This window comes from Macaca nemestrina, chromosome 11 (genome assembly GCF_043159975.1).
Source record: "Macaca nemestrina isolate mMacNem1 chromosome 11, mMacNem.hap1, whole genome shotgun sequence".
NCBI lineage: Eukaryota > Metazoa > Chordata > Mammalia > Primates > Cercopithecidae > Macaca > Macaca nemestrina.
This window is the reverse complement of record NC_092135.1, coordinates 42,716,074-42,729,759: the sequence shown is the minus strand read 5'-3', so window position 1 is coordinate 42,729,759 and position 13,686 is coordinate 42,716,074. Positions and strand designations below refer to the sequence as shown.

The 13,686-nt window shown below is 35.5% G+C and overlaps 1 long non-coding RNA gene across 1 annotated transcript; it reads right to left on the bottom strand.

The window, feature by feature from the left end:
* Positions 1–2,828: 2,828 nt before the first annotated feature.
* Positions 2,829–12,380, bottom strand: LOC139357104 (uncharacterized). Its single transcript, XR_011609747.1, has 3 exons — positions 12,241–12,380; positions 7,425–7,533; positions 2,829–7,099 (listed from the first exon to the last, which is right to left on the bottom strand). It is a non-coding gene; the product is annotated as an uncharacterized lncRNA (long non-coding RNA).
* Positions 12,381–13,686: the final 1,306 nt, after the last annotated feature.

Sequence of the window (13,686 nt, the reverse complement as noted above, 5' to 3'; positions counted from 1 at the left end):
ACTTACTATGTGTTAAGCACTGTGCTGGGTCCTTTATACAAAAGTCTTATTTAATTCTAAAAAGAACCCTACAAATTAGATACTAGTATTTATTCTACAGATAAGAAAACAAAGCAATAAGTGTAAAAAGCAAATCATTCAAAAGAAACAGAGAAAAGTGAAATAAAGTGTTGCTCAGGTCAGAGATAGAAAGCACCAGAAATTAAATTCTCCTTAAAATGTTGACATATTAATTTAACACTTTCACGAAAAATCACAACCAGCAACGTGCTTACTTAAGGAATGTGTGTGTATGTTTGCACATGTATGCACATTTCCATCGGACGATAAAACTAAATCCCCCTTTGGAAAAATATAATGAACAAATCCAGAAAATTGTTTCACCAAAACCTCCTATAAATGATCTCAGTTCTGTTCTGGAAGAAACTACTCTCCAAGGAGAAATGAAATAAGCCTTACTTTCAACATTCACTGTCTTTTTGTGCTGTTCATGAATAAATTGGGCTAATTGTTGAATGTGAGAAGTGATGATTTTATGATACATATATATTACTGCCCCAAAATTATTACTTGTTAAATTCATCATCTTTAACCAACAGGTTAGGCTAAATCTAGAAGAAACAGATAAGATTCTCAATGTGCAGTGCTGTACACACTTTGCAATCCCCACATTTATGTGCAACAGGTAACTCCGGTTACAAAGTCCGGTTACAGAGTCCACAAACCTGAAACACTGAAGGAGTTTCAAATATCACATAACATTTCAATATTTAATATGTATTCTAAGCATATCAATTTCTGCATATAAAGAGTGACTAGCACATCATGCATTACCATGTCATACTAGTTCTGAGGAAAAACGGCTTTCAATTTAAAGAATAAAACACCCTCCAGCTGAAGAAAATTCTCACATTACAATATGTTTAAAAGAATCTATTCCAGTTGTGGTTGGTTGTCTATGAGAAATCTTTTTCATAGGGGGAAAAATTGAACATTCCCATGTGAAAGTCTTTCTTTCAAGAGAAAAAAAAAAAAACTGTACATTGCGTTTTATACAAACTAGGTGAATTCAAAATGATGGATCATTTCAAAAAATATTCATTATACTATTTACTTACATAAATGTGGTTGTATAAAAAGTAAAAAAGGAATGCATTCACAATTGGTTTAAGTAATTTTCTCTTGGCAAACCACCATATAAAACAGGGGCGTCATGGCGCCACAGAATTCTGAATTGTGGTAGAGCATCATCAGTACACATGGCATTAATCTTTGTCTCGTTGCAGGAGACACCCTTGCTTGCATTAGCAGGCTGCCTCTTAAATGGAAGATGGTGTAATGTAACTCAGGTTTAAATAACACAATAAATAAGAACTCAATTTCTCTTTAGTCTTTGTTACTAATCTTTTCCAAGACCTCTTTGTTAAAGTGCTTCAATGTCTACACATTCTAATGTAAATGACGACTTTTTTGGAGGGGTACACAGACTCTCAGAAGAGCACGGTAAAGGAAGAAGCTCAAGGGGTTAATATCAAAATTTCGTATTTAACATGTTAAGCAATCAAAATACTTTAAAAAAAATATGTATGTAAACGTTACATAATTACTTATCCCACTTTCTTGTCTTTTAGCAAACTGACAGTCCCAGTATTTTGGAAATCTCACTGTTTTATATCACTTCATGCTCTCCATGACAAGGGGAACATTTAGCTGTCTTTAATGTCTTCTAATTAAATACACAAAGCATTCTTAAAGTCTTCTTTCTCCAAATATAGATATACTTTAATATAACAGATTTTTCCAAATACATTTTTCTATTGAACTGAGAAGCTTTCAGAAACTGTCCCCACTGAACATAATGACTATTTAAGGAAACAAGCTATTTATGTGGAAATATTAAGAGGGATGATTTTGATAACCCACACTCAAGGCCAAAATAAGGATCATTGGGACTTTTACTGAAGAAGTTAATGGAGGCCAGGCCATTGGCAAATGACCTTGAAATCCCTCGATGTAGCCTCAAATTGGCTTCAGCACAAGCTTATTATTAATGCAGACAGCTAGTTTATACCATGAAAAGCACATGGTATCTCTCTCTCCAAAACCATAGCTGTCACTCAGGCACCCGCAGATTCAAATAAAAGCCATCGATGTGACAACAGTTTTACACTTTTACATATTTTTACCAAATATCACAAGTTTATTAATCAGTATTTTATGTTGTCTAAGAAAATTATAATTCATCTGCTCAATGGCAGCTTTACATATGTATATTTTAAAATTACTATATAAAAGTATAAAAACATATGACAACACTTGATTTAGATTTTAAATTGTATTTGTCTCTCTGACTATGCCCCAGAGTAATGCCCCAGACATACATATAAAAAACCTTTAATTTTTAGGTACCTCAATATGTTAAAACTATTTTCTCTAATGTTATTAAAAATTGACATATTTCAGAGCTTGCACACACACACATACACACACACACACACACACTCACTCTACCCAGTTAGAAAGGAACTGTTTGTTCAGTTTGCAGATATGAAATCATTAGGGACTGGATTTCACTATGGGAAATTTGAGTATCATGTACTGTTAATGCAAAATAAAGAAATAAAGCCTGGGAAGTTAGAAGATTATTTTTTTTGGAAATGCATGTTTAGAACTTAAGAAAGAAAAAAAAATTAAAAACATCTTCTAATGGTAAAGCATTAACAAATACTTTTTCATATGAATAAAATCTGTAATCAGTTAGATAAGAGCAATGTGCCTTTTTTTTTGGCATTTAATCAAACAATGAAATCATATACACATTTCCTGACACAAAAGACAAATGATGTAATAATCTGAAGGAGTTTCTCTATCTCCTTGGAACTTTGCATACTTGACTTGTTTTCCATATTTTGTGACTTTAAATGGTGGGAAAATTATATTAAAATGCTTGTAGCAGTTCCTCTAAACTAGCATCCTTTTTGTTTTATTGTATTTAATATAAAAGCAGCAATTATTTGATTTCAAAGTTATGAAAATATGTACCTTATGAGAAAACAAGCAATTTAAGCTTTAATTGGTGTCATTTTTCACAGAACTGGCAAGATTCTTGCATCCCTGGCATGTTGTTTTTCTATAAAACTGCAGAGCTGCCTTCAATGAATGTTTTACGAACGCGAAAGTTGTTATATGAAGGTATATGCATAGATGCCTGGAAATATAAGATTTCTGGTGGGAGTTATTTACAAAAGATGTATTTCATTTGTTACTGTGTGTGTAACAACTCCTATTATTCTCAATGTTTCTCTCTTCTCAATAAGACTGTTCTTAGCTCATGTCTATGAAATACTGGGACTTATGTCTAAAGTAAAATAAAAGCAGACGCTTTGATGAGGGAAAAATAGAACACTTGAGAAAAGCATAAAAGAAATTATAATTTTGACTAAAAGAAAACCCTATTATAATATGTTGAAAGGTTAATTCTGGTTTTAATCAGAAGAAAGATAATATAGAATATGTACCGACAGGCTTGCTTCACATAAATTACATAGAGGCACCACAAGACCATTTTCTGAAGTGTTGCTTTACCATGAATACTTTTACTTATTCTGTTCATATTATATATTTCCCACACTTTCCAAAATAGTGCTCTGTTCTGAAGGACAAATGTTTTACATATGTATTGAGAGATTTCACTATCTTCTCATTTCTAAGGACTTTAGTGATTTCCACACCTGGGGAGGTATTTCTTTGTTGTATTGCTTTTTAATGAAAATTCCCAGAGCCACTGCCAAGGTTTTGTATTCAAAACATCAGAATAAAGGTAGAGAATCTGTGTTTTTTAAAAAATATCTAGTTGGTTTCTATAAGCAGCCAGATTTGAGGGAAACTGCAGATTAGTGAACTTTATGCAGAAAGTTCCTGTTGGGGGACTGGACGTTAGGATATATAAGTATTCTTTATATTTCATTTACATCTTAGTCTTTTTTTAATGTTGGCCATTTTTGTTAATAACCATGGCTAATATACACTCCATGTTACTGAATGCCAGGCACTAAGCTAACCACCTTGTACGCTTGTATCTCGACAATCCTAAAAAACAGATAAAAATGTATTCTTTCCTCTTTAGAGACGAAGACATTTTTTGTTAGGGAGTAATGTACGATGGTCAGACAGCAAGTGATGAACAATTAAGAACTAGAATCTAGGTTTGTGTGACTCTAAAGGTCACTTTTCTAACCACTGCTCTATATAGGAGATTCAAACAGAAAGAGAGCTGCACATGTTTTGAAAACCTTTTCATGTTAGCTACCCAAATTAAGTATTAACACCACTAGGAATTACGTGATCTGAACTACTGATATCTCCCTCATGAGTATCATTATTGGTTTGATTCCATTTTGATTCAAAATGAACCACCTAACACTGATTGAATGGCATCAGAACAAGCTTTTCCATTGCTGCCATTTTCCACAAAAATCAATATTAAAAGGTTTTAAATAGTAGCTCAGTGAGAGCAAAAGTATCTATATGTTCAGTCTTTCAACTACTAATCCAAGACTACATGAAAACTCTACCAAGATGTGACCAAAGATACTGTTGGGGAAGTTTAAAAGATTTTTTTTCTGGGAAACAAACAAATGCACTTCCAAATGGGCATCAATGAATTGTGCATCTTTCAGATATGTCCTTTGATCCTGGGAGTTTTCCATGATCTTTCCAATTTGGGTTTTGGGTCCCGTAGCACTGTGAGATCACACCATTCAGAGCACTAATCTGTGAGTTGCTGAGGGGCAAGGCTTCTGCCATTTTTCTCTCTATCCCCAGATCTAAGCATATAGTTCTGAGCATGCTAAAAACTTTTCTGTAAAGGGTCAGATAATAAATATTTTAGTTTTTTCAAGCTGTATAATCTCTGTGCCAATGACTCAACTTTGCTACTGGGATATAAAAAACAATCAAACATAGTATGTAAATAAATGGGTGTGGCTCTCATCAATAAAACTTTATTTGTGTTCACTAAAATTTGAATTTCAAGTAATTTTTATGTTTCACAGTCTTTTGTTTTTTTGCAACCATTTTAAAAAGTAAAAAAAAAAACCCTGTTCTTGGTTCACAAGCCATATAAAAATAGTTAGAGGGCCAGATTTGGCCAGTCGGCCATAGTCTGCTGATCTCTGCCCTAAGCAGTCAATACACATGGTTGTCTGGTTGACTGGCTAGATAATTGTGAGAAATTAGTTGCTATTTAGGTTGAACACATGATGAGGGTATGCATGCGATAAAATAAAAGCCTGTGTAATGACATTCAATTTCCAATATAGAAATAATTATAAAGGACAGAAAAAGTACTTCTAAGGTAGTAATTAATAGGCAAAGCCAAAATGATGCAGAACTACATAATTAATATCAAATTAAAAGATTTCTGGATAAATTCATAGTGCATGTAGACTCACACAATAAACTATAGCAGTCTGTCCTCACCAAATGGCAGGGACTTTGGTGGCCTGTTAGCTGCTTCTGTGATATCTTGCTCTCCATCCTGATTGATCTGGCTTTGGGAAAAAAGGAGCTTCTATTCCCATGTCTGGTTCTCACTCTCTGCTCCCCCCACCCAGGCTCATATCCAATTATTTAATTATTTGAGCACATTGGCTGCTATGCTTTCATGTGACTCTTTAGGCAGATGGGAGGTCTTTTGCAAGTAATTGTATTGTGTTCTGGCATTTTTCATGTTACTATTTTAGGGTTGAAAGAAATTTTTAGCTTGTGATGAGAAAGCATCTTGCAGGACATGGAGTCCATCCAGGTGAATTTAGGATGGTAATTACAGGACTGTGCTGGTGCCAAAGGTGAGGGTTGGGACTGGGGCAATGGTGGAAGTGACACACTCTGTCCTTGCCTCCCACCTGAAACCCCTAATTTCAGAAAAATTTATCTCTCCATTCCCATTAATCCCCACTGAGAAAATTAAGCCATAAGACTTGACATAACATATGACATCCCATTCTAATATGGGTTTCTTAAAATGGCCAGTCCTGACAGGCACAATACCCTCTCCTCTTTCTGACATTGTTGAGATGCCTGAACTTCTAGAAGGCAGGAGTCAAGTCCCTGATCCTCTTCATATTGGCCAGACCAGCTCACTCCTGCACTCAGAGGGTATCTCTTATCCTCTTCAACCTGAATCACTCAGAAGCAAGTAAATGCATGAAGTCTTATTGGGTTTACTTATTAGGAAAAGTGATGCACATTATTTTAGAAGTTATCTTTTGAACTTTATGAACTGATACTAGGTGCTCTTTACAAATTATTTAATCTCATCTCTGAACTGAAAATACTTGACTCCAAAAGGAAATGGTGGATGGCATTATGATGTGGGGGACTCAGGACACTTGCTCACAGCAGTCATCATAATGTGTGACCAAATATTTGTTTCCTCCAGTACTTCTACTTGTTATTTATTACCTACTCGACTGAGTCTCACAGGACTTAGGATTGTGTCTATTTCTACAATAGTGTAAGACAGAGGGCCCAGTATACAGCAGGTACTCATAAAATGTCTTGAACAAATAAATAGTTAAAATGACAAATGTTCATAGTTGTTTACTCATAACAGGAAATAAAAGCACACTTTTTATCCTGTACATATCAGTGCTAGGAAAACACTCGATAAATGCCTCTGCCTTAGTCCAAGGTCTTCTCCTCTCAAGCACACATGTATCGGCTTCTGCTCAACTACTCACTCCTGTGATTTTGACCTTTTGCTACACCTGTATCATGTGCCACCTTCCTTACCAGAGCCCATATTACTTCACTGGCTTTCTTTCCCCACTTCTGTCTTCAGGTACTTCCATAGCTCTTCTGGGCCTAAATAATGTCTCCAACTCCCTAAGGTAACACTTCCATGGTATATGCCAGTAGTGAAGATATCACTCATTACCCTCACTGCTATTTCTCTTAGAATAAAGAGGATGACATTTACATACATGATACATCTATTGCTCACTCTCTTTAACATTGAAATAATGCTGTCACTTCATGGTACATGCCAGTTAGATGTTCATCTGCTTCTGGACATTGGTCAAAAAGTCTAAGTCTCCTGTAAGACATCAAGAGACCAGCCATACTGAGCAGTGGTGACCAGATTTCTCAGAGCTTTTGAGTGCCTATACTAAGAAAACAGTCACAGAAGTATGGGATATGCATACTGGATAGATGGAAGGAAAGGTGTGATCATTTCCTAACCACTTCATTAAGTTTCACAAAGGCAAATTAGTTAAGTCATTGTGGTCAACTACTAGAAATATAAACTTAGCGATGCTGTGCAGAAAGAAAATTTATTGTAAAGATACTGGGCTGTCTCGTGAAATCTAGGGCTAGGGATGTGGTCAGGTCTCAGGGAAAAGATTCAATTAAGAACTTACAAAGATGAGGTCTGTCTTCTCTGTCCCATCTCTCCTCTCTTCTTTGCACATATGTTCAGTTCTCCTCTGTTTCTGAGCAGTCCTCTGCTTCCTAGACCATATGGTCTACCTTTATGACAATGGAGAAAATGTACGTCATACTGGTCCAGCCACCTGAGGCTCCAAATCCAAAACTCCAGACAGGGATTTTTTACTATGAGTTCTTATCCCTGGACTAGTCCACTATTAAGCTGCAGCCATGTGGAAGAGAGGGGGTGAGTGGAGGGAAATTTCTGGAAAAGTTATCAGTTGATGGGTATCTCATAGGCAATGTTATGAAGAATGTACCACAAAAAGGTAAGTGTGAGCTAAATATGCCTCACAACCCCGGAGTCTAAGATATGAGAGAACTCCTCTGTGAATGGAGAAGACTAGGAAGCAGGAAGGGTTACAACAAGTGACATGTAAGTAATTATCTCTGACCCATGTCAAAAGTGAAAGAGAGTTCTGACATTATTAGTTTTCTCTAAGTTGTCAATATTTGTTATTGAATGAATCCTTAAACTTTCAGGTGCTATGTCTTCATATTCTATTCTAAGTGAAGATCAGAAGCGATGGCAAAATGAGCGCTAGTTGGGACTAAATGAATGGGGCAAATCTAGGCAATTTCTCAAGGAATGTTGTATCCTAAACTCAAAGAGAACAATCAGCAGATTCTCCTTATTGGTTCCATGTTTATGTACCATGTTCAGGCAGTTCATTTATTACTATAGATATCAAACTAAATACTATGAGGCCCCTTTAATGAATCTCAGGTCCTAGTAAATATCTGTGAAACAGTGTTAACTGCTTTCAGAGAATTACATAGACAGAGTTACAGGTTCATGGTGGAAGACAAAGTTAATTCAGCTAAAACATCAAAGACTTCAAAAAGCAAGTGGCATTTCACTTGAGCCTGAGCAAATGAGTACAAGTTTTTCAGGTAGGAGAAGTGCAAAAAGACATCCTATTGTACTACAAATGGTGTAGCACAAACAATATTTGGCAGTATCATGTTTTCTGATTTTGTTCACCGCAGGAACCAAAAACTTAACAAAAGATAATTATATACGGCCAATTTAAGGCCTGGTATCAATCCATGAGGAGTGGCAGCACTTTATGAAGACCAAAACATAGTAGATGAAAAGACTGAAGCAACTCCATGTAACAGAAAAATATATACAATTCTCCCAATCATAGTTCTATCCAGCAATCTCTAAGTGATAGTCTGAGTGTTGGGCATGAATGCTGTGAGACTCGTTGCTCTTCCAGGCTGGACATCCCTGCTTCTCTGGGTTCAACCATTGTGGATCCTCCTCTATGAGCCTGCTACTCTTTTTTATTGGTTGATTGATTTTGAGACAGAGTCTCACTATGTCACCCAGGCTGGAGTGCAGTGGCATGGCGCAATCTGAGCTCATGGCAACCTCTGCCTCCTGGGTTCAAGCAATTGTCCTTCCTCAGCCTCCCGAGTAGCTAGGACTACAGGCCTGTGCTGCCGCACCTGGCTAATTTTTGTATTTTTAGTAGAGACAGGGTTTCACCATTTTGGCCAGGCTGGTCTCGAACTCCTGGCCTCAAGTGATCCGCCCACCTCAGCCTCCCAAAGTGCTGTGATTACAGGCATGAGCCACTGTGCCCTGCCACCTGCTACTATTCTTGACGCTCACTAATATGCATTGTTCTTGTGTATCATTTGTTGTTATTTGTAGGAAATTTGTATACTTTCTAGTGGTCACATTTTATTAAATACTAAGTCCACCATGGTATATTTAATGAGCTCAACTTTCCTCCAATACATTATGTAAATTAGTTGGCCCCCAGGACAGCGTCCTTCTCTTTCAACCACCTATGGCTCCTCAGCTTGGAGTCTGTGTAATGTATCTACTTGCTCAGGCTGACTTTCCGTGCCTCACTTTGACAAGGTAGACTATTTTTTTCTGATCTGCATTTTGTCTCTTTGTGCTCTGTATGGCACAAACTGAGCTGAAAACAAAACTCCTATGAGCCAGAAAGAGGACTACCACCACATTTCTGCTTAAACGCTATTTAAAAAATCCTACCTCACTGCATATTTCAGCAGCATCTTTTACCATTTCACAATTATAGCCATGTCCTACTCAAAGGTATAGGAAAGTAATGCATGCACACGTTTGTGGGAAAGTGAATAATTACAATAATTATCTCTGAGTGGTTTGTGAGTAGCAGAGGTAAGTGGATATTTCAGGAGAGGTAAGGGAGGAAAATAATCAAAATGGTGATTTTCAATGATAGGAAAAACAGGTGGTGATATGAGTCTTCAGATCATTTTTAATATACTTAATAAATATACAGCCAGGTTGGCTAGGGCTAAAATCAGCTAAGAAAAAAATGTAGAGGTACTATCTTGTGTGTGCGTGTGTGTGTACACAAAGAAAATAAATTTTTAATACTTCAGATACTTTTCAAGTAAATACTCTTTTGAAAGGAAAATTCTCATTTCTCATTAGATTATCAATAGGAGAGGAGGAATGTTTAATTTTTCAAATTAACACTGTGAAAGAATTCAGTGAGAAAGAAGCAACTATCTGAAAAGCATAGCATTGAGATTTGAAGGAGTATGAAAAGATTTGGGCTGGATTCTGTTTTGTTTTGTTTTGTTTTTTTATAGTCATTCCTTTCTATAATCACTGCCATGAATCTGCATGCATCTAGCAGTGAAATGCTGTATATTCTCAAAGCTCTAAAAATTCCTCAAAATAGCTCCAGTGGTTCAAAATATGCGTGATGATCAAAATATCTACCTATAAATACTGTGGGCCTATCACATGATAAATAAACCATCAAATATTTGTACATTCACATATGTATATAGAGAGAGTAGAGAGAAGAGGAGGCAGAGAGAATATTTCTGTTAATGCTTGCAACTAGTTGGCAAATATATACCCCACAATATGACTACATTGCTTGGGACTTATGGGAATATGTCTTTCTGTATTGTATACATACACATAAACATAGAAATTGGAATGTTCATATGTACACATGCATACATATTTTAAATAACATTTTAGATGCATTTTGAAAATACATATGCATATACATACTCACACACATTCTGAAATGCCATCATTCAACATAATTCATGATGTGTATTGCAATGTATCAAAGCAGAAACACATTCCAAAAAGAAATACTCACTGGTGCAATTAAATCATAAAGGAGTTTAATTTGTTCAGTTAGTAGCTAAATGTTTATTTCAACATTTTGGCCAGCAGTTTCTGTAATGAGACTGTACCTGGAATGAATTAAATTCAGTTATTATTTAAGCTCATGAGTTAAAGTGTTTCTTCAGGGACTGCACTTATGCTTTGATGCATTTCAATGAATACTGTTCTTGAAAAGGCCTGTTTCGACTACTCTGAACTTGAAACCTGAAAAATACTCAGGATAGTCTGGTTTATGAAATTGATCATAAGATTTGTGGGCAAACAAGATGGGATACACACTGTCTTCTCATATAACAGCCTTACTGAAATATAATTTACTTATCATGCAGTTTAGCCATTTAAAGCATATAATTCAGTGTTTTTTAGTATATTCACAGAGTTGTGAAACCAGCATTATAGTTTTATAACTTTTCCATCATCCCGAAAAGAAACTCTGTATCCACCAAAAGTCATTCTCCATTTCCTCCCACCTCATCCTATCCCAGTCCTAGGTAATGTCTAATTTGTTTTCTGTCTTTATGAGTTTACTTATTCTGGATATTTCACATAAATGGAACCATACAGTATATGGTCTCTTGTGACTGGATTCTTTCACTTGGAATAATATTTTAAGGTTTATCTATATGATAGTATGTATCACCACTTCATTTGTTTTTATGACTATCTAATATTCCATTGTATGAATATATCACATTTAATTTATTCATTCATCATTTGCTGAACATTCAGGTTGTTTCCATTTTTGGCTATTATGAATAATGCTGCCATAAACACTTGGGCACTAGTTTTTCTGCAGACATATGTTTTCATTTCTTCTGTGTACACATCTAAGAGTGTTACATAGATAATTGCTGGGTCCTACGGTAGCTCTATGTTAAACCTTTCGAGAAACCACCAGCCAGTTTCCAAAGTGACTGTCCCATTTCACATTCCCACCAGCAGGGCATGAGAATTCCAATTTTTGTGGTCACCATTATTAATTCATCAAATCAACATGTTTCCTAATGCTGAACTTGGTGCTTTCCTGTGTTCTTCCTGATGGGTTTATGTAAGCACAGCCACAGCAGACAGGATACAAGCCCCCTGATTTCCTACACTTGAAAGCATGGCCAAAACATGCTATAGACCCAGAAATATTAGCTCCCCTTCAAAACCACCATTAAAGTTGTCCCACAGACACTGTATACACTGAGTTTCATCAATTGTAAAATGAGGGACATCAGTCCAGAGTGAATTAGGCCACTTCCACAGTTATTTGTAGAACTAATTGTTTCCATTTGAGTCCTATTTGGCTCATCCAGCTCCATGGCAAGCTAGGCATATATACAAGGAGGCACTTTAGACCAACTTAATATATGTTAAAAGTATAAACCTTATAACTCTATAAGCAGTAGACTTTCAGAAACATATCAATTCAGTGAGGGAAAATAACCTATAGGTTGGTTAATATCTCTTAAATATGCACTCTCTAATGTTCTCAGAAGAGACTGCAGTCTTTCACTGCTAGATTAATTTTAGATGCACTATTGTTCTTTCCTAAAATTATCATATGGCATATGCTTAAAAATGTTGAATGAATTCTAACTTACTGGATGATGTGAATGTTCCAACTTGTTTTGCTAGAGCCAAAACAATCTTGAAAACTGCATAATAAAAGAAGCACAAAGGGAGCCCAGTAAACATTTTAACTAACTGAATTACACACCTTTTCATGTTTTCAGCATGTTAAAGACATACAATCTCATTGAATAACTAGGATATATACCAACCCTTATCATGGTAGGACAACACTATTGTATAGTGGAGTTTAGGTCTTGAATAACACAAGAACAGCAATAATAATAATGATAACAATAACATGCCTAAATGCATAGTCTGTGCCAGGAAGCATACATGTTATTTTACATATTTATAACATAACTTGATCTTCACATCGACCCTCTGAAGTAGGTGTTGTCAATATTCCCAATTTACAGATGAGAAAATTGAGACTTAGGGAAGTTAAATTACTTGTTATTTATTATGCAGCCAGTAAATGCTTGGCCAAAACCAGAACCCAGGTTTGTGTGATTCCAATGTGACCTTCAGGCCAAACTGTATTCAATCAAAAGCTTTAATCCTCCCAAAAAGTGAGACAATGAACTGGATTTCCTACAGTAGTGACAATCAGCATATTCACTTCCATCGAAAAGGCCATTATTTCAGTGGGCCGCTGGGAATAAAACACTATTGATAAAATAAATGGGGTATCACTCATACATATTAACTATTTTTCAAATATATGCAGAATCTGTTAGGTTTGATAATATATAAATTCACTACTAGTAAATGATAATCATCTTTCTACTATTATGGATTATTTCAATCAACAGATAATAGAAGTACAACTACCAACATGTTATGATCCAGAAAATTTTGTTATATTGGAAAGAGAGCTTCATTCTTGAAAATGCTAATAACTATAAAACTAAAGAGTTTTCACAACCTTAATGAATGAAATGTACTTCTAAGCAAGGGAAAAAGTAGTTATATATGCCTATTAATAGAAAAGTGTTATACTACCTATAAAATACGCCATGTGCTTAAAAATCACCTACTTAGTTATTTCCCTTTTATAAATTTGAAGTCCAAGATACTGAATGACTGTTTTTCTTGGTTTTAAGAGAATATAAAATCATACATGTAACTGAGAACTGCATCTTGGCTTTCCACTCAGAGTTCAGCTCCTGAAACATACTAGAAATTTAATCAATATTTGTAAATAAATGTTCAGTTTGTGACCTGCATTCTGTGCGACCCTCCAGAGATCTTTTTAATTATTTTGTTAAAACATGAATGTCATTCTAGTGTGCTAAATTTAGAGCAGCAATATCTTAACATTGTCCTTAATTAAAATTCAATAAAACCCCTGAATTTAAAAGTTAACATGGTCAAAACTGTGGGTGAGCTATGGAATCCAGAGATAAAGGCAGTTAAAGTAGATTTAACCACCTATGAGGTATAATAAACATGCTGAAATGCATAGCCCAGAATGT